The sequence below is a fragment of the Cetorhinus maximus genome, chromosome 11, assembly GCF_964194155.1.
Source record: "Cetorhinus maximus chromosome 11, sCetMax3.hap1.1, whole genome shotgun sequence".
Taxonomy (NCBI): Eukaryota; Metazoa; Chordata; class Chondrichthyes; order Lamniformes; family Cetorhinidae; genus Cetorhinus; species Cetorhinus maximus.
Window position 1 is genome coordinate 114,537,717 of NC_135889.1, and position 23,870 is coordinate 114,561,586.

The 23,870-nt window shown below is 46.2% G+C and overlaps 1 pseudogene; it reads left to right on the forward strand.

The window, feature by feature from the left end:
- Positions 1–23,003: 23,003 nt before the first annotated feature.
- Positions 23,004–23,411, forward strand: LOC144686220 (histone H2B type 1-L-like; annotated as a pseudogene).
- Positions 23,412–23,870: the final 459 nt, after the last annotated feature.

The following is a 23,870-nucleotide window of genomic DNA, read 5'->3' on the forward strand; positions in this document are numbered from 1 at the left end:
CTAGCTCTACTGAAAATGCAGCACTCCCTCAGTGATACACTGGGGTGTCAGCATGAACGTTGTGGTCCAGTCTCTGTGGTGGAAATGAATGTACAAACAGCTGACATTGGAGAGGATCCTACCACTGAGCCAAGACTGATACATGAAGGGGAGCAATGAACAGTTGCCAGGATGGTCTGGCAATGCCGGAGGTATGTGAATACCTCCCCGCTGGTTTCCTCATGCCAGAAGCACATGTCTGTATTAGCCAAAGGAGCACTGGTCACAAAAAGTTTTATTTCACTGTGGACACCATCAATGTGGGATGTCAAATGCTATACCGGGACAGAGGGTTGGATATTTTGGCGGGCATCAGGAGTCCTGAGCCAGCCCATGTCTTCGGCGTGCCCGCTGGCACAACCTTCTGAGAGCCAAGTCTGTAGATAACCAAAACTGAGATGTAGCAATAAAAGTGATGTACCCTAATGAAAAATAAACACTGCATGAGATGTCAGGCAGGTGAAAAGAGAAAATGAACATGTATTTATAAGGCACTTTATCGGGTTAGCCTTGTTATCCAAAGTGCTTTACAACAAGTGAATTTGTAGGAAAGGTCTGAATCTGATAACATTATTCAAGTCATTTCGCCTCCCTGCCATGTAAAGTAAATTTAATTATGAAGTTCCGCCTTGTGCCTTTTGCTGATGAATCAGATACATTGATGCCTTTTGGTGGGACACATTGGTACAGAGGTCATTCGAGAGTGACTCGCACTAAATATTAAGATCCGTGCAAAGTAATGAATCAAATCATCCAAGGAATCTCGATGTGAACCATTTTCTATCATACATAATCCCATCAGTGGTGGAGTAGGAAGGAAGGGAGGGAGGAAGGAAGGAAGGAAGAGAGGGAGAGAGGGAGGGAGGAAGGAAGGGAGGAAGAGAGTGAGGAAGGAAGGAAGTGAGGGAGGGAGGAAGGGACAGAGGGAGGGAGGAAGGAAGGAAGTGAGGAAGGAAGGAAGTGAGGGAGGGAGGAAGGGACAGAGGGAGGGAGGAAGGAAGGAACCAAGGATGTTTTTCCCCATGGAAGGTGGGGACCTGGATCAGCTGCCTACCCCACCAGCTAATTCAGCTGATAACAAACCCAATTCATTTGATTTGGCAGGCGAGCTGGAGCACTACACCCCACAGTGTCCCGTGTGAAAACCACTCTTTCATTGGACACTTCCCTCCCTGAGGCAATCTGTGGGGGCCCATTGGATCCTTAAGCTACACCCCCAAAAAGTGGGCCGTGGATGAGACAGGCCATAGATGCGGCCCAAGCGATAAACCCGGAGAGGCTTCCCCCTCTGCTTAGAAGGACCTAACAGCTTCCCACCTCATAATGTTAATTTTAAATTCACACCTCCCAGCTTCGCAGTAACTGACCAGCCTCAGCAGCGCAGCGTGGCCTTTAACAGTGAGAGAGCGAGAGGAGCAGTGGGGTGTTTAACAGTGAGAGAGCGAGAGGAGCAGTGGGGTATTTAACAGTGAGAGAGTGAGAGGAGCAGTGGGGTGTTTAACAGTGAGAGAGTGAGAGGAGCAGTGGGGTGTTTAACAGTGAGAGAGTGAGAGGAGCAGTGTGGCCTTTAACAGTGAGAGAGTGAGAGGAGCAGTGGGGTCTTTAACAGTGAGAGAGTGAGAGGAGCAGTGGGGTGTTTAACAGTGAGAGAGTGAGAGGAGCAGTGGGGTGTTTAACAGTGAGAGAGTGAGAGGAGCAGTGGGGTGTTTAACAGTGAGAGAGTGAGAGGAGCAGTGTGGTCTTTAACAATGCGAGAGCGAGAGGAGCAGTGGGGTGTTTAACAGTGAGAGAGTGAGAGGAGCAGTGTGGCCTTTAACAGTGAGAGAGTGAGAGGAGCAGTGTGGTCTTTAACAGTGAGAGAGCGAGAGGAGCAGTGGGGTGTTTAACAGTGAGAAAGCGAGAGGAGCAGTGGGGTGTTTAACAGTGAGAGAGCGAGAGGAGCAGTGGGGTGTTTAACAGTGAGAGAGTGAGAGGAGCAGTGGGGTGTTTAACAGTGAGAGAGCGAGAGGAGCAGTGGGGTCTTTAACAGTGAGAGAGTGAGAGGAGCAGTGGGGTATTTAACAGTGAGAGAGTGAGAGGAGCAGTGGGGTGTTTAACAGTGAGAGAGTGAGAGGAGCAGTGGGGTGTTTAACAGTGAGAGAGTGAGAGGAGCAGTGTGGCCTTTAACAGTGAGAGAGTGAGAGGAGCAGTGGGGTGTTTAACAGTGAGAGAGTGAGAGGAGCAGTGGGGTGTTTAACAGTGAGAGTGCGAGAGGAGCAGTGGGGTGTTTAACAATGCGAGAGCGAGAGGAGCCACGGGGTCTTTAACAGTGAGAGAGTGAGAGGAGCAGTGTGGTCTTTAACAATGCGAGAGTGAGAGGAGCAGTGGGGTGTTTAACAGTGAGAGAGTGAGAGGAGCAGTGTGGCCTTTAACAGTGAGAGAGTGAGAGGAGCAGTGTGGTCTTTAACAGTGAGAGAGCGAGAGGAGCAGTGGGGTGTTTAACAGTGAGAGAGCGAGAGGAGCAGTGGGGTGTTTAACAGTGAGAGAGCGAGAGGAGCAGTGGGGTGTTTAACAGTGAGAGAGTGAGAGGAGCAGTGGGGTGTTTAACAGTGAGAGAGTGAGAGGAGCAGTGGGGTGTTTAACAGTGAGAGAGCGAGAGGAGCAGTGGGGTGTTTAACAGTGAGAAAGCGAGAGGAGCAGTGGGGTGTTTAACAGTGAGAGAGCGAGAGGAGCAGTGGGGTGTTTAACAGTGAGAGAGTGAGAGGAGCAGTGGGGTGTTTAACAGTGAGAGAGCGAGAGGAGCAGTGGGGTCTTTAACAGTGAGAGAGTGAGAGGAGCAGTGGGGTATTTAACAGTGAGAGAGTGAGAGGAGCAGTGGGGTGTTTAACAGTGAGAGAGTGAGAGGAGCAGTGGGGTGTTTAACAGTGAGAGAGTGAGAGGAGCAGTGTGGCCTTTAACAGTGAGAGAGTGAGAGGAGCAGTGGGGTGTTTAACAGTGAGAGAGTGAGAGGAGCAGTGGGGTGTTTAACAGTGAGAGTGCGAGAGGAGCAGTGGGGTGTTTAACAATGCGAGAGCGAGAGGAGCCACGGGGTCTTTAACAGTGAGAGAGTGAGAGGAGCAGTGTGGTCTTTAACAATGCGAGAGTGAGAGGAGCAGTGGGGTGTTTAACAGTGAGAGAGTGAGAGGAGCAGTGTGGCCTTTAACAGTGAGAGAGTGAGAGGAGCAGTGTGGTCTTTAACAGTGAGAGAGCGAGAGGAGCAGTGGGGTGTTTAACAGTGAGAGAGCGAGAGGAGCAGTGGGGTGTTTAACAGTGAGAGAGCGAGAGGAGCAGTGGGGTGTTTAACAGTGAGAGAGTGAGAGGAGCAGTGGGGTGTTTAACAGTGAGAGAGTGAGAGGAGCAGTGGGGTGTTTAACAGTGAGAGAGCGAGAGGAGCAGTGGGGTCTTTAACAGTGAGAGAGCGAGAGGAGCAGTGGGGTCTTTAACAGTGACTGCAGGTGAAGCATGTACGGGGACCCAGGGGGTAGCATTTGAGGAGCCTCGGCCCCTGCAACTGTCCAACAGGTTACGAGGTTCTTGCAAGCTATGTGGACGAGAGCGGGGACTGCAGTGAGGATGAACGAATTGACCACAGCACCGTGGTACAGGGGGCTATTCAAGTGGGGGGAGGAAATAGGAACCTAGTAGCGGTAGGGGGCAGTATAATTAGGCTGACCATAGGTAAATACTGTCCTCTGCAGTTGTGAGCGTGAGTCTCGAAGGCTGTGTTGCCTGCCCAGTGACAGGGTTAAGGGCATCTCTTCAGGTTTGGAGAGGAACTTGAAGTGGGAGGGGAGAGGTCCCCTTGGATGTTGTCATCCATGTTGTTACCAACAACATTGATCGGACTAGATAGGAGATTCTGCTGCAGGAATCTGAACAGTTAGGAGCGAAATTAAAAAGCAGAACCTCCAGGGTAATAATCTCAGGATTACGACCCGAGCCATGGGCAAACTGGCATAGGGTAAATAAGGCCGTGGTTAAATGCGTGGCTCAAGGAATGGTATGGGAGGAATAGGTTCATGACCATTGGCACCAGCACTGGGTAGAAAGGAGCTGTTCCAGTGGAACAGGCTTTTCTTGAGCTGTGCTAGGACCAGTAAACTGGCAAATTGAATAACTAGGACTGTAGAGAGGGCTTTAAACTAAATGGGGTGGGGGGTGGTGGGGGGCAGTGGTTCTGGAGAGGGGATACGTGGACTAACAAAGCAAAACAATATGGCAGCATTGCAGAGCAGAGTGTGACAGGAAGGGACAGAGTGTACAAACATTAAAAAAACAGCAGCAAATAGGGTCAAAGAGGGAAAAAATGATAAAAAGGCAATATTAATTGCTCTTTACTTAAATTCATGTAGTACTCGGAACAAAATAAATGAATTAATGGCACAAATAGAGATTTATGGGTATGATTTTATAGCCATTATCGAGACGTGGTTACAAGTAGATCAAAGCTGGGAACTAAATATTCAGGGGCATGTGACTTTTTGAAAAGACAGACAGAAAGGAAAGGGTGGTGGGGTAGATTTGTTAGTACGAGATGGAAAAGGTATGATATCAAGAAGTCACCTTGGATCGGAAGATGTAGAATCCATATGGGTGGAGGTAAATAACAAGGGAAGGAGACACTGGTGGGAGTAGCCTATAGGCCCCCGAGCAGTAGCCATATTGTAAGAAAGAGAATAAATCAGGAGATAATGAGGGCATGAAAAAAAGGCAGTACTTTAATCATGGGTGCCTTTAATATTCATATAGATTGGGAAAATCAAACTGGCAGAGGTAGCCACGAGAAAGAATTCATAGAGTGCATTTGGGAAAGTTTCCTAGAACAATATGTTGTGGATCAAACCAGGGACCTGGCTATTTTGGATCTGGTAATGTGTAATGAGGCAGGCTTAATAAATGAACTCAGAATAAAAGATCCCATAGGAAACAGTGACCATAACATGGTAGAATTTAGCATTCAGTTTGAGAAACCTGGGTTGAAAACAACTGTGCTAAACTTAAATAAGGGTAATTACAAAGCAATGAGGGCAGAGTTGGCTGGGGTGGACTGGGAAAGGAGTTTAACAGAAAAGACGGTTGATAAACAATGGCAGACATTTAAGAAAATACTTCATGACTCACAACAAAGATATATTCCAATGAGAAAGAAGGATTCTAGGAAGGGAATAAATCAACCTTGATGAATCAAGGAAGTTAAGCATAGTATAAAAGTGAAAGTAAAAAAACACACAATGTGGCAAAGTTAGTGATAAGCCAAATGGAATATAATGTGGGAAAATGTGAGGTTATGCATTTTGGTAGGAAGAATAGAGGAACTGAATATTATTTACCTGGAGAAAGACTGCAGAAAGCTATAGCACAGAGGGATTTGGGGTCCTCCTGCATGAATCCCAAAAAGCTAACATAAAGTTCAGCAGGTAATAGGGAAGCCAAATGGAATGTAGGCCTTTATTTCAAAGGGACTGGAGTATAAAAATAGGAAAGTCTTACTAAAACCATACAAGGCACTAGCTAGACCACACCTGGAATACTGTGAACAATTCTGGTCCCCTTATCTAAGGAAATATACACTGGCATTAGAGACAGTCCAGAGAAGGTTCACTAGGTTGACCCTGAGTATGGAGGGATTTTCTTATGAGGAGAGGTTGAGTAGGTTGGACCTGTATTCCTTGGAGTTTAGAAGAATGAGAGGCGACCTTATTGAAACATATAAGATTCTTAGGGGGCTTGACAGGGTAGATGGCTGAGAGGTTGTTTCCCCTTATGGGAGAGTCTAGGACCAGAGGACATAATCTCAGAGTAAGGGGGCACCCATTTCAGATATAGACGAGAAGGAATTTCTTCTCTCAGTGGGTAGTGAATCTATGGAACTCTCTAATGCAGAGGGCTGTAGAGGCTGGGTTGTTAAGTATATTCAAGGCTGAGACAGAAGATGTTTAATCAGTAAGGGAATCAAGGCTTATGGGGAAAAGGCAGGAAAGTGGAGTTGAGGATTATCAGACCAGCCATGACCTCATTGAATGGCGGAGTAGGCTCGATGGGCCGAATGGCCTATTTCTGCTCCAATGCTTTATGCTCTTATAGTAACCCTTCTCTCCCCATTGTAGCTGCTGAGGATCCAGAGCTGCCAGCCTTCTAAATGGACCTGCAGCATCAAGAGCCCACCTGCCATCCTCAGTGGGGGCCGGTGAACGTAGAGGCGGCCGATTAGGAGGCCAGCTCTGGAAAGACTGCACCGTTGGCCCCAATACTGGGTTCCCAAAGCCCATCTGAAAATACAGCCCATAGATTCTCAGAGAGAAGCTGAGAATTTTAGGGAGGAAATTCCAGAGGTTAGGACCCAGGAAATTGAAGGCATGGCCTTCAGTGGTGGACATCAGAAAAGTGTAATTTGCCGCAAACAAAGTCTATTTAAACAGAGTCTCTATGAACTGCAACATACAGGGCTTGAATTTGCTTGAAACTGGAGCAACTTCTCCTGACAAAAGCAGAGTTACCTCTTTAACAAATTTCAACGGGTAAGAGGATCGTTACATAATATAAATTATGTGCATAAAATCAATCCCAATCACTTATATCATTGTGGTCTCCAGGCATTATTATGACGTGATGTACATGTACCTTTAAGGGAACGTTTCTTAAACTGCTGTCCATCATTATCCACCATGAGACAGGATGTGATGTATAATCCCATGACCGCAGACAAAATAACACAGCAATGCTAAGGTCAGACGTGTCTACATAGCTCCCAATTACCATGGTCTTATCTTCAAACAAAGATCCCACACTATTGTTTGACCAAACCTTGTTGTATGATTGGTACATTTGTGACAAATAGAAGTACGCAGCAGGCATGATTGATGGGGGAATTAACCAATCACCTCCATACTGGCCGGGAATAGTTGTGTAACAAGTGCAGCCGCTAACTAACCACTTCAGCTTTGAAGAAATTCACCTTTTGTTGGTAATGAAAAGTGTTTTGCAAAGAGTTTCTATCCAGTGGTGAGCTGGTATCACAGCAGAAAATAATGATATATTAAAATGCAAATCTGCCACTTTTTTGTTATTCTCACATTTCAGGAAGGCAAAGAACAGCACAGTCTAGGGAGAGACCTTCAAGGGACAGGAAATTATCATACTTGAATTGGAAATTATGTAAATTGATTTGCTCTTTTGTTTTCTTACATTTATTTTTCCTTCCAATTCTTTTCCATTCTGAAGCACCAATTTTTAAAACTGTCAGCAGCCCAGATTTTTCAGCCACCTTGCTGTTTTTCAGGTGCGAGACTAGTCAAATCTTTGTCAGAGTATTAAGGGGTATGAAAACAAGGCATGTAGATTGAGTTAAGAGACAGATCAGCACTATTTAACTGAATGACAGAAAAGGCTCAAGGGGCTGAATGGCCTACTCCTGTTCCTATATTCCTGTAATAGTGACGGGTGCCAGGCTATTCAGCTGTGTACTGCATAACAATCAACCCCATCCTGTCTGCATCTTCCATCAATGTGCACATTCTAGTTGGGGGGGGTGCGGTTACAAGGGATTGACTTTGTTATAGATATCCAGTCATACAGTCAATGTGGTCAAAGGGCTATCCTTGACTTCAATAATCCCCAGGGACCATCCTTTTTGTTTACTGTCTACAATAGAAACCTTCCAATGAACACTCTGCAATCAACTTTTGTAGACCATAAGATTATAAGAAACAGGAGCAGCAGTAGACCATTCACCCTGTTGGGCCTGTCCACTATTCAGTCAGACCATTGTTGATCTGATTGAGGCCTTAATTCCACTTTCCTGCCTGTCCCTCATAATTCTTGGCTCCCTTGTTGATCAAAAACTTGTCTAACTCAGCCTCTGGGGGAAGAGAATTTCAAAGACTAACAACGTTCTGAGAGAAGAAATTCCTCCTTATCCCTGTCTTAAATGGGAGACCTCTTACCTTTAAGCTGTGTCCCCTAGTTGTAAATTCCCCCACAAGGAGAATCATTCTCTCAGCGTCTATCCTTTCAAGTCCCCTCAAGAATCTTGTATGTTTCAATAAGATCACCTCTCATTCTTCTAAACTCCAATGAGTATAGGCCCAAGATGTAGACCAGTAGGTTCCATGTATGCATTAATGACCCCGTTCTAATTTCTCACATGATTCAAAGACACCCTCAGTGACTGTTACGTGGATCAGCTAGCTGATCAAACCTGACCCACGCCCCACAATGGCAGAAGGATGATATCTGGACACTTTCTACACCTGCCTACCCAGCAGATTCCCCTTCCACATTCCCTTCACCCTCCGCCTCCCCACCCCCCCCAGACATGTCATCCGCTGAGGCAAAAAGAAACAAGAAAAAAATCCCAGGGCCAGATCAAGGATAAAATACTCAAGAAAATTGCCTTTCCGACTCCCTCAGGCAATCAAAAACTCAGCCCAGGAGATCACATGAACGGAGATCATCAATAACGGGAGTTACCTTCTATATAATGCCATCTATGTCCCCACCAAGTATCAGTGCACTTCCCTCTTGAAGGTGACAGGGAGTCAGCACTCATCACAACAGCTGGCAATGCTGGAATTCCATTATGTACGTGCAATTCAGAAAATTTGACCCAGTAACGGTGAAGGAATGGCGATATATTTCCAAGCCAGGATGGTGAGTGGCTTGGAGGGGAACTTCCAGGTGGTGGTGTTCCCAAGTATCAGCTTCCCTTGTCCTTCTAGGTGGTAGTGGTTGTAAGTTTGGAAGGTGCCGTCTAAGGAACCTTGGTGAATGCCTGCAGTGTATCTTGTCGACGCTACACACTGCTGCTACTGTGTGTCGGTGGTGAAGGGAGTGAATGTTTGTGGATGGGGTGCCAATCAGGTGAGCTGCTTTGTCCTGGATGGTGTCAAGCTTCTTGAGTGTTTTTTGAGCTGAACTCCTCTAGGCAAGGGGGAGAGTATTTCATCACGCTCCTAACTTGTGCCTTGTAGATGGTGGACAGGCTTTGGGAAGTCAAGAGGTGAGTTGCTCGTCCCACAATTCCTAGCTTCTGATCTGCTCTTGTAGCCACAGTATTTATATGGCTAGTCCAGTTCAGTTTCTGGTCATTGGTAGCCCCCAGGATGTTGATAGTGGGAGATTCAGCAATGGTAATGCCATTGAATGTAAAGAGGCAATGGTTAAATTCTCTCATGTTGGAGATGGTCATTGCCTGGCACTTGTGTGGCATGAATGTTACTTGGCGTGAATGTCTTGGATAACTCATTGTGCCAGAAGCGTCATCAATTGTAGCAGTTTCAGCTCTGAGTTTCAGAACTTGAGCAGTGCCAGTGTCACTGCAGTGCATCCATGAAGTTGAGAGCTTCGTCAATAGCATCTTTATAGATGCTGTTTCCCCACAGCTTATGTAGCATGAGAGGGAATAAGTAACCACCAGACAGTCAAAATGGAGCAGGCATTTCTACTGGAGTCCCCTGAGTGCATCCCACTCTCCAACCAACATTAAGTTCTGAATATTGATGGGAGTGATGGTTCACTTGGAGAATGCAGCCAGAGCCAAGCCCATGGCACCATGGGTGGCTCAGCTGTATAGCAGGAGTCAAGAGGTGGGGGGGTGGTGTACAAGGAAGACTTTCTCACTTTGCTTACAATTAAGGAGCGCAAGAGGAACCGGGAGCGGGAGAGGAGCCAGGAGTTGAAGAGGAGCGTCAGAGGAGCTGGGAGTTGAAGAGGAGTGTGAGAGGAGCTGGGAGTTGAAGAGAAGCGCGAGAGGAGCCGGGAGTTGAAGAGGAGCGGTAGAGAAGCCGGGAGTTGAAGAGAAGCACGAGAGAAGCCGGGAGTTGAAGAGGAGTGCGAGAGGAGCCGGGAGTTGAAGAGGAGCGGGAGAGGAGCCGGGAGTTGAAGAGGAGCGTGAGAGGAGCCAGGAGTTGAAGAGAGCGGGAGAGGAGCCGGGAGTTGAAGAGGAGCGGGAGAGGAGCCGGGAGTTGAAGAGGAGCAGTAGAGAAGCCGGGAGTTGAAGAGGAGCGCGAGAGGAGCTTGAAGCCGAAGAGGAGCGGGAGAGGAGCCGGGAGTTGAAGACGAGTGCGAGAGGAGCTGGGAGTTGAAGAGGAGTGTGAGAGGAGCTTGAAGCTGAAGAGGAGCGGGAGAGGAGCTGGGAGTTGAAGAGGAGAGCGAGAGGAGCTGGGAGTTGCAGACGAGTGCGAGAGGAGCTGGGAGTTGAAGAGGAGCGTAGGAGGAGCTGGGAGTTGAAGAGGAGTGTGAGAGGAGCTTGAAGCTGAAGAGGAGCGGGAGAGGAGCTGGGAGTTGAAGAGGAGAGCGAGAGGAGCTGGGAGTTGCAGACGAGTGCGAGCGGAGCTGGGAGTTGAAGAGGAGCGCGAGAGGAGCTGGGAGTTGAAGACGAGTACGAGCGGAGCTGGGAGTTGAAGAGGAGTGTCAAAGGAGCCGGGAGTTGAAGAGGAGCGCGAGAGGAGCTTGAAGCTGGATAGAAGCAGGAGAGGAGCTTGGAGCTGAAGAGGAGTGTCAGAGGAGCCGAGAGTTGAAGAGGAGTGTGAGAGGAGCTTGAAGCTGAAGAGGAGCGGGAGAGGAGCTGGGAGTTGAAGACGAGTGCGAGAGGAGCTGGGAGTTAAAGAGGAGCGCGAGAGGAGCTTGAAGCTGAAGAGGAGCGCGAGAGGAGCTTGAAGCTGAATAGGAGCGGGAGAGGAGCTGGGAGTTGAAGAGGAGCGTGAGAGGAGCTGGGAGTTGAAGACGAGTGCGAGAGGAGCTGGGAGTTAAAGAGGAGCGTGGGAGGAGCTGGGAGTTGAAGACGAGTGCAAGAGGAGCTGGGAGTTAAAGAGGAGCGCGAGAGGAGCTTGGAGTTGAAGAGGAGTGTGAGAGGAGCTTGAAGCTGAAGAGGAGCGGGAGAGGAGCTGGGAGTTGAAGAGGAGCGCGAGAGGAGCTGGGAGTTGAAGACGAGTGCGAGCGGAGCTGGGAGTTGAAGAGGAGCGCGAGAGGAGCTGGGAGTTGAAGACGAGTGCGAGCGGAGCTGGGAGTTGAAGAGGAGCGTCAGAGGAGCCGGGAGTTGAAGAGGAGTGTGAGAGGAGCTGGGAGCTGAAGACTGGAAGAGTAATATTGATAGGTGATTCAATATTAGGGGAACAGATAGGCATTCCTAGGCCACAAATGTGAATCAAGGATGGTGCGTTGCCTCCCTGGTGTCAGGGTCAAGAATGTCACTGAATGGCTGTAGAGCACCCTGGGGGAGGAGGGTAAACAGCCAGGACTCATGGTCCACATTGGTACAAACAAAATAGGCAGAAAGAGGGATGTAGTCCTACAGTCAGAATTTAGGGAACTAGGCAGGAAATAGCAAGCACGACCTCAAAAGTAGTAATCTCCAGATACTCCCAGAACCACGTGCAAGTAAGCTTGGAGATAGGAGGATAAAGTAGATGAATGAGTGTCTGGAAAGGTGGTGCAGGATGGTGTCTTAGAATCTTGGGGAATTGGGACCGACTCAGGGGGAAGTGGGATCTGTACAAACCAGATGGGTTGCACATAAATAGACTCAGGACTATGTTCCATGTGGGGCATTTTGCTAGTGCTATTGGGATGGGAATCAGAAGATAATATCAAAGAGGAATACCAAGGTGCAAAGCATGTTGGGAGACAGCACTAGAACAGGGAATAGTAAGTTAATAGGTGGGGTCAGAAAAAGGGAGAAAGTAATGAAGTCTAAATTGGAGTTCCTAGACATGTATGTGAAAATGGAATGTGGTTAATAAAATTGGTGAGTTACAGATGCAGATTGCCGTGTGTGGTTGCCATATGATACTATGGTTATAACAGAGACCTGGCTCAAAGAAGGATAGGACTGGGTGTGAAATATTTCTGGATGCAAGGTGTTCAGGAAAGATAGGAGAGGAAGAAAAGGGGGAAGTGTGGCAGTATTGGTTAAGGAACACATTGCAGTGCTGGAGAAAGAGGATGTCCCAGAGGGTTCAAGGACAGAATCAATTTGGCTAGAGCTTGGGAGCAAAAAAGGTGCAATTATATTGCTTGGGTGTAGTCTATAGGCCACCAATTAGTGGGAAGGATGTAGAGGAACAAATTTGCAAGGAAATTACAGAAAGGTGCTAAAGTTATAGAGTAGTTATAATGGGACCTTTAATTATCTGAATATGGACTGGGATAGTCGTAGTGTAAAGGGCAGAAAGGGGCAAGGATTCCAAAACTGTGTTCAGGACCATTTCCTACAGCAGTATGTTTCCAATCCAATGAGAAAGGAGGCACTTGCTAGATCTGGTTCTTGGAAATGAGGTGGGCCAAGTGGATCAATTATTAGCAGGAGAACATTTAGTGGACCATGATCATTGTATCATAAGGTTTAGGCTGAATATGGAAAAGGACAAAAAACAATCCAGAGTACTTTAATCCAGGACTTTAAACTAGAAAGTGGGGGGGAGGGAAGGGTAAAACTCCAAGAAGTATGACTAATGGGAAACAAAGCAGCAGGTTAGCGTGTGGGGGGGTGGATTCAACTTCATAGAAAATTATGAAAAAACTGAGAAGAAAGGAGAGCCCAGGAGAGGCTATTAAAGTTTCCAGAACACAAAATAGGACAGAGTGTTTGGAAAGGGCTAGGAATCTAACTTCAAGCACATCAGATAAAGGGACAACAATGAGAAAGGGGACGGGAAATACAGGACTGAAGGTGTTGTATCTGAATGCATGCAGTATACGAAATAAGGTAAATGAGCTTGTGGCGCAGATTGAAATTGGCAGGTATGATGTGGTGGGCATTACGGAGACATGGCTGCAGGGGGATCAGGACTGGGAGCTAAATATCCAAGGATATACATCCTATCGAAAAGATAGGCAGGTTGACAGAGGGGGTGGGGTTGCTTTGTTAGTAAGAAATGAAATGAAATCGATAGCAAGAAATGACGTATGGTCAGATGATGTAGAATCTGTGTGGGTAGAGTTGAGGAATCGCAAAGGTAAAAAAACCATAATGGGTGATATGTACAAGCCTCCGAACAGTAGTCAGGATGTAGGGCACACGATACACCAGGAGATAGAAAAGGTGTGTAAGAAAGGCAAGCTTACAGTGATCATGGGGGATTTCAATATGCAGGTAGACTGGGAAAATCAGGTTGGTAGTGGATCCCAAGAAAAGGAATTTGTGGAGTGTCTACGAGATGGCTTTTTGGAGCAGCTTGTGGTGGAGCTCACTAGAGAACAGGCAATTCTAGATTTAGTGATGTATAATGAGGCAGATTTGATATGGGAGCTTAAGGTGAAGGAACCCTTAGGAGGAAGTGACCATAATATGATAGAATTTACCCTGCAATTTGAGAGGAAAAAGCTGGAATCAGATGTAATGGTATTACAGTTGAATAAAGGGAACTGCAGAGGCATGAGGGAGGAGCTGGCCAGAATTGACTGGGAGATGAGCCTAGCAGGAAAGACAGTGGAACAGCAATGGCAGCAGTTTCTGGGAGTAATTTGGGAGACACAGCAAAAATTCATCCCTAGGAAGAAGAAGCATACTAAAGGGAGGACGAGGCAACCATGGCTGACAAGGGAAGTCAGGGACAGCATAAAAGCTAAAGAGAAAGCATACAATGTGGCGAAGCGCAGTGGGAAACCAGGGGATTGGGAAGCCTACAAAGACCAACAGAGGACAACTAAAAAAGAAATAAGGAGGGAGAAGATTAAATATGAGGGTAAACTAGCCAGTAATATAAAAGAAGATTGCAAGAGTTTTTTTAGATATATAAAGGGTAAGAGAGAGGCAAAAGTGGACATTGGGCCGCTGGAAAATGACGCTGGAGAAGTAGTAGTGGGGAACAAAGAAATGGCGGAGGAACTGAATAGGTACTTTGCGTCAGTCTTCACAGTGGAAGACACGAGTGACATCCCTAAAGTTCAAGAGATTCGAGGGGCAGAGGTGAGAATGGTGGCCATTACCAAGGAGAAGGTGCTAGGAAAATTGAAAGGTCTGAAGGTGGATAAATCACCTGGGCCAGGTGGATTACACCCCAGAGTTCTGAAGGAGATAGCTGAAGAGATAGTGGAGGCGTTAGTGGTGATCTTTCAGGAACCACTGGAGTCAGGGAGGGTCCCAGAGGACTGGAAAATCGCTAATGTAACCCCCCTGTTTAAGAAGAGAGTGAGGCAAAAGACGGGAAATTACAGGCCGATTAGCCTGACCTCGGTCGTTGGTAAGATTTTAGAGTCCATTATTAAGGATGAGATTTCAGAATACTTGGAAGCGCATGGTAAAATCGGGCAAAGTCAGCATGGTTTCATCAAGGGGAGGTCATGCCTGATAAATCTGTTAGAATTCTTTGAGGAGGTAACGAGTAGGTTAGTCAAAGGAGAGCCAATGGATGTTATCTACTTGGACTTCCAGAAGGCCTTTGACAAGGTGCCGCACAGGAGGCTGCTCAGTAAGATAAGAGCCCATGGTGTTAGAAGCAAGGTACTAGCATGGATAGAAGATTGGCTGTCTGGCAGGAGGCAGAGAGTGGGTATAAGGGGGTCCTTCTCAGGATGGCGGCCGGTGACTAGTGGAGTTCCGCAGGGGTCATTGTTGGGACAACTTTTCACTTAATACATTAATGATCTAGGTGAAGGAACTGAGGGCATCCTGGCTAAGTTTGCAGATGATACAAAGATAGGTGGAGGGACAGGTAGTATTGAGCAGGCGGGGAGGCTGCAGAAGGATTTGGACAGGTTAGGAGAATGGGCAAAGAAGTGGCAGATGGAATACAACGTGGGGAAGTGTGAGGTCATGCACCTTGGTAGGAAGAATACAGGCATAGACTATTTTCTAAATGGGGAGAGAATTCATAAATCTGGAGTGCAAAGGGACTTGGGAGTCCTAGTCCAGGATTCTCTTAAGGTTAACTTGCAGGTTGAGTCGGTAGTTAGGAAGGCAAATGCAATGTTGGCATTTATTTTGAGAGGACTAGAATATAAAAGCAGGAATGTGCTGCTGAGGCTTCATAAGGCTTTGGTCAGACCACATTTAGAATATTGTGAGCAATTCTGGGCCCCGTATCTCAGGAAGGATGTGCTGGCCCTGGAGAGGGTCCAGAGGAGGTTCACGAGAATGATCCCAGGAATGAAAGGCTTAACGTATGACGAATGTTTTAGGACTCTGGGTCTATACTCGATGGAGTTTAGAAGGATGAGGGGGGATCTGATTGAAATTTACAGAATACTGAAAGGCCTGGATAGAGTGGACGTGGGGAAGATGTTTCCATTAGTAGGAGAGACTAGGACCCGAGGGCACAGCCTCAGAGTAAAGGGAAGACCTTTTAGAACAGAGATGAGGAGAAACTTCTTTAGCCAGAGAGTGGTGAATCTATGGAATTCATTGCCACAGAAGGCTGTGGAGGCCAGGTCATTGAGTGTATTTAAGACCGAGATAGATGGGTTCTTGATTGGTAAGGGGATCAAAGGTTACGGGGAGAAGGCGGGAGAATGGGGTTGAACTTATCAGCCATGATTGAATGGCGGAGCAGATTCAATGGGCCGAATGGCCTAATTTCTGCTCCTATGTCTTATGGTCTTATGGAGTAAAAATAATTAACTAGGAGATAGCCAAATTCAATGGGGTAAAAATGAATCTGGGCTGAATAAGCTGAACAATGAGGGAAATCCTAGACGCTCCTTGCGCTCTGACCAACCACGTGTGCAAGAAGTGCCACCAGCTGTAGCTAATTGAACTCCGAATTTTGGAGCTTGAGTGGCAGTTGGAGGCATTGAGGTGCATCCGTGAGGCTGGGAGTTTCGTGGATAGCATGTTTTTAGACGCGGTCACCCCACAGCTTACAGAAGTGCAGACAGAGGGGGAATGGGTGACCATCAGTCAGATGAAAGATGTCAAGCAGGTAGTCAGGAAATCCCAGGGTGCATCTCATTCAAGAACCGTTTTTCTGTGTTGGAAAATGGTGAGAGTGTCGGTTCCTCTGGGGAGTGCAGCCACGCTCATGGCACTGTGAGTGGCTCAGCTGCACAGGGTGGAGAGGAAAAGGAGTTGAAGAGCAATAATGGCAGGATAGGTCGATAGTAAGAAGAACAGACAGGCATTTCTGCAACTGTAGATGTGACTCCAGGATGGCATGTTGCAAGGATGTCACTGAATGACTGCAGGGAATTCTAAAGGGGGAGGGTAGACAGAGATTGTGGTACATATTGGTACCAACGGCATAGGTAGAAAGAGGGATGAGGACCTGCAAGCAGAATTTAGGGAGTTAGGAAACAGATTAAAAAACAGGACCTCCAAGGTAGTAATCTCTGGATTACTTCCGGTGCCACGCGCTAGTGCGTATAGAAATAGGAGGTTAGTCCAGATGAATGCGTGGCTAGAGAGATGGTGCAGGAGGGAGGGATTTAGATTTCTGGGACATTGGGACCATTTCTGGGGTTGCTGGGGCCCATACAAGATGGATGGGTTGAACCTGAACCGGAATGGGACCAACATCCTTGCGGGGAGGTTTGCTAGTGCTGTTCAGGAGGGTTTAAACTAACTTGGCAGGGGGATGGGATCCTGAGAGGAGGTTCAGCAGGGGGAGATGTGCAGCCAAAATTAGAAGAGAGAGCAAGTGAGTCTGGAAGGCATAGAAATTATAGGCCAGTTAAGGCACAAGGGAGTTTTGCAAGGTTGGATGGTATTTATTTTAATGCAAGGAGTCTGACGAATAAAGCAGATGAGTTGAGGGCACAAATTAACACATGAAAGTATGATGTTGTTGCTGTCACAGAGACATGGTTGAGAGAGGGGCAGGAATGGCAGCTCAATATTCCTGGATATAGGGTCTTCAGGCGAGACAGGGAAGGAGGTAAAAGAGGAGGAGGTATCACAATATTGATCAAGGAACCAGTTACAGCAGTAAGGAGGGATGACATCTTCGAAGGCTCCTCAAATGAAGTCATATGGGTGGAACTTAAAAACAAAAAAGGAGCAATCACATTGCTGGGAGTGTACTTTAGGCCCCCAAACAGTCAGAGAGAAATAGAAGAGCAGATATGTAGGCAAATTTCAGAGAAGTGTAAAAATAATAGGGTAGTAAGGTTGGGGGATTTCAACTTCCCCAACATTAACTGGCTTAGTCATAGTGTGATAGGTTTAGAGGGAGCGGAATTCTTAAAATGCATCCAGGAGAGCTTTTTAAGCCAGTACGTAGAAGGTCCAACAACAGAGGGGGCGGTCCTGGGCTTTATTTTAAGGAATGAAGCCGGGCAAGTGGCAGAGGTATCAGTGGGGGAGCATTTTGCAGATAGTGATCATAACTCAATTAGATTCAAGGTTGTTATGGAAAAGGACAAGGATGGGCCAGAAATCAGAGTTCTAAATTGGGGGAAGGCTGATTTTAATAAGATCAGATATGATTTGACCAGAGTGGACTGGGAGCAGCTACTTTTAGGTAAATCTGCGTCAGAGCAGTGGGACTCATTCAAGAAGGAAATAGGGAGAGTACAGGACCAACATATTCCAGTAAAGATAAAGGGTGGGACAAATAAATCCAGGGAACCCTGGATGTTGAGGGATATACAGGATTAGATAAAGAGAAAAAGGGAGGCTTATGGCAGATACCGAGGGCTCAAAACAGCGGAAGCCCTAGAGGAGTATAGAATGTGTAGGGGGGAACTTAAAAAGGAAATTAGGAGAGCAAAAAGGGGGCATGAAAAAACATTGGCAGGTAAAATAAAGAAAAATCCAAAGTTATTTTACAAGTATATTAGTAGTAAGAGGATAACTAGGGAAAGAGGAGGGCCCATTAAGGACCACAGTGGTAATTTGTGTGTGGAGCCAGAAGACGTAGGTAAGGTTCTAAATGAATACCTTGTGTCAGTGTTCACAAGTGAGAGGGCTGATGTGGGTATGGAAATCAGGCAGAAGGACTGTGATGTAATTAAAAACATTAGCATAGAAAGGGAGAAGTGGTCTGGCAGGCTTGAAAGTAGATAAATCTCCAGACCCAGATGAAATGTATCCCAGGCTGTTGAATGAGGCAAGGGAGGAGATAGCAGGGATGCTGGCAATAATTTTCAATACCTCTCTGGCCACAGGAGAGGTGCCAGAGGACTGGAGGACAGCCAATGTGGTTCCATTATTCAAGAAGAGAGGAAGGGATAAACCAGGGAACTACACACCAGTCAGTTTAACTTCAGTGATGGGGAAACTTTTGGAAGCAATTCTGAGGGACAGAAGTAATCTACACTTGGAGAGGCAGGGATTAATCATGGACAGTCAGCATGGTTTTGTTAAGGGGAGGTCATGTCTGACCAATTTGATTGAATTTTTCGCAGAGGTGACCAGGTGTGTAGATGAGGGCAATGCATTTGACGTAGTCTACTTGGACTTCAGCAAGGCTTTTGATAAGGTCCCACATGGGAGACTGATAATGAAGGTAAGAGCCCATGGGATCCAAGGCAATTTGGCAAATTAGATCCAGAATTGGCTGAGTGGCAGGAAGCAGAGGGTGATGGTCGAGGGGTGTTTTTGTGACTGGATGCCTGTGTTCAGTAGGGTTCCACAGGGATCGGTGTTGGGTCCATTGCTGTTTGTGGTATATATAAACGAATTAGGCTCGAATATAGGAGGGTTGATCAGTAAGTTCACGGATGACACGAAAATTGGTGGGGTGTTAAATAGTGAGGAGGATAGCCTTAGATTACAGAAGAATATAGACGGGCTGGTCAGATGAGCTGATCAGTGGCAAATGGAATTTAATCCGGATAAGTGTGAGGTGATGCACTTGGGCAGGACAATCAAGGCATGGGAATACACGATGAATGGTAGGACCCTAGGAAGTACCGAGGGTCAGAGGGAACTTGGTGTGCATGTCCACCGGTCCCTTAAGGTAGGGGAACAGGTAGATAAGGTGGTTAAGAAGGCATATGGGATACTTGCCTTTATTAGTCGAGGCATAGAATATAAGAGCGGGGAGGTTATGCTGGAACTGTATAAAATGCTGGTTAGGCCACAGCTAGATTATTGCTTGCAGTTCTGGAATCCGCATTATAGGAAGGATGTGATTGCACTAGAGAGAGTGCCGAGGAGATTTACCAGGATGTTGCCTGGGCTGGAGAGTTTTAGTTTTGAGGAGAGATTGGATAGACTGATGTTATTTTCCCTGGAGTGGAGGAGATTGAAGGGGGACATGATTGAGGTGTATAAAATTATGAGGGGCATAGATAGGGTAGACAGGAAGGAACTTTTCCCCTTGGTGGAGGGATCAATAACCAGGGGTCATAGATTTAAGGTAAGGGGCAGGAGGTTTAGAGGGGATGTGAGGAAGAATCTTTTCACCCAGAGGGTGGTGGGAATCTGGAACTCAGTGCCTGAAAGGGTGACAGAGGCAGAGGCCCTCATAACATGTAATAAGTATTTGGATGTGCATTTGTGATGCCATGGCATACAAGGCTATGGGCCTAGTGCTGGAAAATGGGATTAGAATAGTTAGGTACTTGGTTGACCGGCACAGACTCGATGGGTCGAAGGGCCTTTTTCTGTGCTGTAGACCTCTATGACTCTATGAAACCCAGAGCTCCCTGGATGACAAAAGAGATAGAAATTAAGAAAAAGTATGCTAATGACAGATGTCAGGTAGAAAATACGATCTGGAACTAGGCTGAATATAGAAGGTTCAGAAGGGAGGTGAAAAAGCAAAAAAGAGAAGCAAAGAAAATGTATGAAAAGAGACTGGCAGCTAAAATAAAAGGGAATCCTAAAGTCTTCTACAGGAATATAAATAGTAAAATGGTTGTGAATGAGGGGTAGGGCTGACTAGAGACCATAAAGGGAATCTACACATGGAAGCAGAAGGCTTAGCTGAGTTATTAAATGAATACTTTGCATCTGTCTTTACCAGGGAAGAAGATGCTGCCCAGGTCATAGTGAAAGGGGAAGTAATTCAGTAACCAGAAAGGTTTATAACTGATAAGGAGGAGTTATTGGATAGGCTGTCTGTACTTTAAATTGAGAAGGCACCAGGACCAGAAGAGATGCATCCGAGGATACTGAGGGAAGTGAGAGTGGAAATTATGGAGGCACTAGCCACAATTTTTCAGTCTTCCTTAGACTCAGGGAGATGCCAGAGGACTGGAGAATTACACCCTTGCTCAAAAAGATGTGTAAAAGTAAGCCCAGCAACTACAGACCAGTCAGTTTCGGTGGTGGGGAAACTTCTAGAAACAATAATAAGGGACAAAATTAATAGTCACATGGGCGAGTGTGGGTTAATGAAGGAAAGCCAGCATGAATTTCTTGTATTTAACTAACTTGCCTGAGATTTTTTTAACAGGTAACAATGAGGGTTGATGAGGGTGATGTTGTTGATGTGATATACATGGCCTTCCAAGAGGCATTTGATACAGTGCTGCACAGACTTGTGAGCAAAATTATAGCATATGGAATAAAAGGGAAAGTAGCAAAATGGATATGAAATTGACTGAGTGACAGAAACAGTGAATAGTGGTCAATGCATGTTTTTTGGGCTGGAGGAGGGCTTGTGGTGGAATTCCCCAGGGTTCAGTGTTGGGATTCTCACTTTTCCTGATATACATTAATGACCTAAATCTTGATGCACAGGGCACAATTTCAAAATGTCTGAACGATATGAAACTTGCAAGCATTGTGAACTCTGAGGAGGAAAATGTAGAACTTCAAAAGGACATAGACATATTGGTGGAATGGACTGACAGGTGGCAGATGAAGTTCAATGCAGAGAAATGTGAAGTTAAACATTTTGGTCAGAAGAACATGGAAAGACAATATAAAATAAAGGGTACAACTCTAAAGGGGGTGCAGGAGCAGAGGGACATGGGTGTATATGTGCATAAGCCATTGAAGGTGGCAGGACAGGTTGAGAGAGTGGGTCTTTATAATAATGGCATAGAGTACAAGAGCAAGGAGGCTATGTTGAACTTGTATAAGACACCAATTCAGCCTCAGCTAAAGTATTGTAGCCAGTTCTAAGCACTGTACTTTAGGAAAGATATGAAGGCATTGGAGAGAGTGCAGAAAAGATTCATGAGAATGGTTCAAAGGATGAGGAACTTTGGGTATGAAGACAGATTGGGGAAGTTAGCATTGCTTTCCTTGGAGAAAAGAAAGCTGAGAGTATATTTGGTAGATGTATTCAAAATCTAGACAGAGTAGATAGAGAGAAACAGTTCCCACTCATGACATGATCGAGTATGAGAGGGTACAGACTTAAAGCAATTTGCAAAAGAAGCAAAAGTGAAATGAGAGAAGTCCTATTCACGCAGCGAGTGGTTAATGTCTGGAATGCACTGCCTGAGAGTGTGGTGGAGGCAGGTCCAGTCGAGGCATTCATACAGTCGAGGCATTCATAAGGGGACTAGACTGTTATCTGAAAAGGAAGAATGTGCAGGGTTAAGGGGAGAAGGCGGGAGAATGACACCAGGTGAGTTGCTCATTTGGAGAGCCAATGTGCAGACATGATGGGCCAAATGGACTCCTTCTACACTATAAAATTCTGTGATATAGCACCTTTAATCTAACCTAATTCTCAATGAAATTATGGATTCAATTTTCAAAATGCATTCCACCCAGCAGGACTGGGCGGGTCCAATAATTATGGAATATTCATTGCCTTTTTTTTGAACCACACAGGGCTTTTTGTCTAACCTTTGGGAAATCAGTCTCACCTAATGATGCCTTTTGTTCTTTTTCTTTAATGAGAGAATTATTACTATAGTGCAAAGTAGAAATATCACATTAAACTCCAGTGTTCTTCAGCAGAACGAGCATGAGTAAACCAATCTTCCTCACAGTGATGGGAGAGCAGCTCTATAACAATTCTCATTCCTTTTTTTTATAATTTTTCTGTCTGAATAATTAAAAACAAAATTAGCTTTATTCCCCTCTGTCAGCACTGTCACTTCTATGAGCTGTCTGATTGTAAAATTAAAGTCATTTGTACAACTGCCTACTCCTGTGATAAGTCTGTATGAATATTCGCATCCCATTACAATGAAAATGATCAAATTAAATAAATTCAGATATGTGTTGCTGTTCATGAGATGTACAGGGTTGAGGAATTTTCTTAGCTGCTCCATCAAGGAGAAAACTTACTGTCCCCCGATCGCAGAGACTAACACTATCCTCTAATTGTTCTGATGGGGGTTTGTTTCACTACCTACCCTATATTTAAAATCTCAAATGCTGTACTCACGTCCTTCAGGGCAAGTAACTGTAGCTTACTGAAAATTACATTGTGCCTTTTGTCCACTTGAGGCTACCATGTAACAGCAGAGGGAGTCTGGAAGAGAATAATAGGTAATGAAGGATCCATATTTAACAGCTCGTGCAGTTCTAATTCTAATTTTCTGGCTGAATATACAACTGTTTCTTTCCCAAGGACTTCATGGTAACCTATGACCCTTACCCAGTCTGGCCCACATGTTACTCCAGCTTCGCTCTATGAGCTGAGTTTTGCGAGGTCCAGGATGCTGGGCTTTGAGGCAAGGGGGTCGGGAAAATCAGGTGGAACCAGGAAAGTTTCCCAGCAGCGGGCCAGGCCCAGGGAGACAGATCAACTGCCTGCTGAACAGAGGCAGGCAGCCAGTTAGCATTCTTAAGGCCGCAATTAGGGGCGATTTTGCTGCATAAGCAGCATTTTAGCTTCAATGGAGCTGCCTATGGGGGCCACGACCTCCAAGGAGCCAACATCCCTGGAGGCCAACCCGTGACCGGTGGACACTGCAGGGACTGGGGTACATCATCACCCCCGGAAATTATGTCTTAATTTGATTCTGTGCTGTCCCCACTTTGATTATTATTATTTGATCATTCACTCTTTTAAAAGAGACTATAAATAGGGCATCAGGCAGCCCGGCAGTCAAGGAGGCCGTCCGTCCCGACTGTCTATCCCTCTTCCAAGGTTACATTTGTGGCCGGGTGGTCGTGGAGAGGGAACACGAGGTGTCCACCAGTACGTTGACTTGAGTTGGTCCAAGTTGAGTGGAATGCCTGAGGTGGCAGCTGCGGCTAAGGGCGATGCGTCCCGCAAGGCGTCGAAGCAGTCGCTGACTAAAGTCACCAAGAAGCCGCCCAAGAAGGGGAGGAAATCTCGCAAGCAGAGCTGTTCCACTTACGTGTACAGGGCACTGACCCAGATCCACCCTTCCACTGGGATCTCATCCAAGGCCGTGAGTATTATTAATCCCTTCATTGTCGACATATTCGAGCGCATCGCCTCCGAGGCCTCACATCTCATTCACTACAACAAGCGCCATGCCCCATCTCGGCCAGGGAGATCCAGAGCGCCGTCCGCCTCATGCTGCCAGGGGAACTGGCTAAACACGCCGTCTCCGAAGGCACCAAAGTGGTCACCAAATACGCCGACTCCGTTTAGGTTGATCATTCTAAGGATTATTAAAAAAAACACTTGAGGCCTTGCGTAACCAGTGGGTGCCATGGGTGCATGGGGGCTGGGTGTATCATCACCCCCAGGAATTATATTTTGGTTTAGCTAATTAAGTTTCCTTTGACATTTTGATTTTTGTTACAGTACCCTATTAGGGGCTGTCACCCCCCCCCCATTTATCAGTTTATTTTTATTGATTACTTGGTTCATTTCAAAAGAGAAAGCAAGTAGGGGATGGGCACATCATCACTCCCAGGGATGATATTTTGGTTTAATCAGTTAAGTTTCCTTTAATGTTTTGTTTTAGTTCCATTTTACCCATCAGGGGCTGTTAACCCTTTTAATTAGTTCATTTTTTTTGATTTTATTAAAAGAGAATATAAATAGGGGATAGCTGGGACACTGGGCATGTGGGAGCAGACCTGCGAGACCGAGCAAGTCAATAAA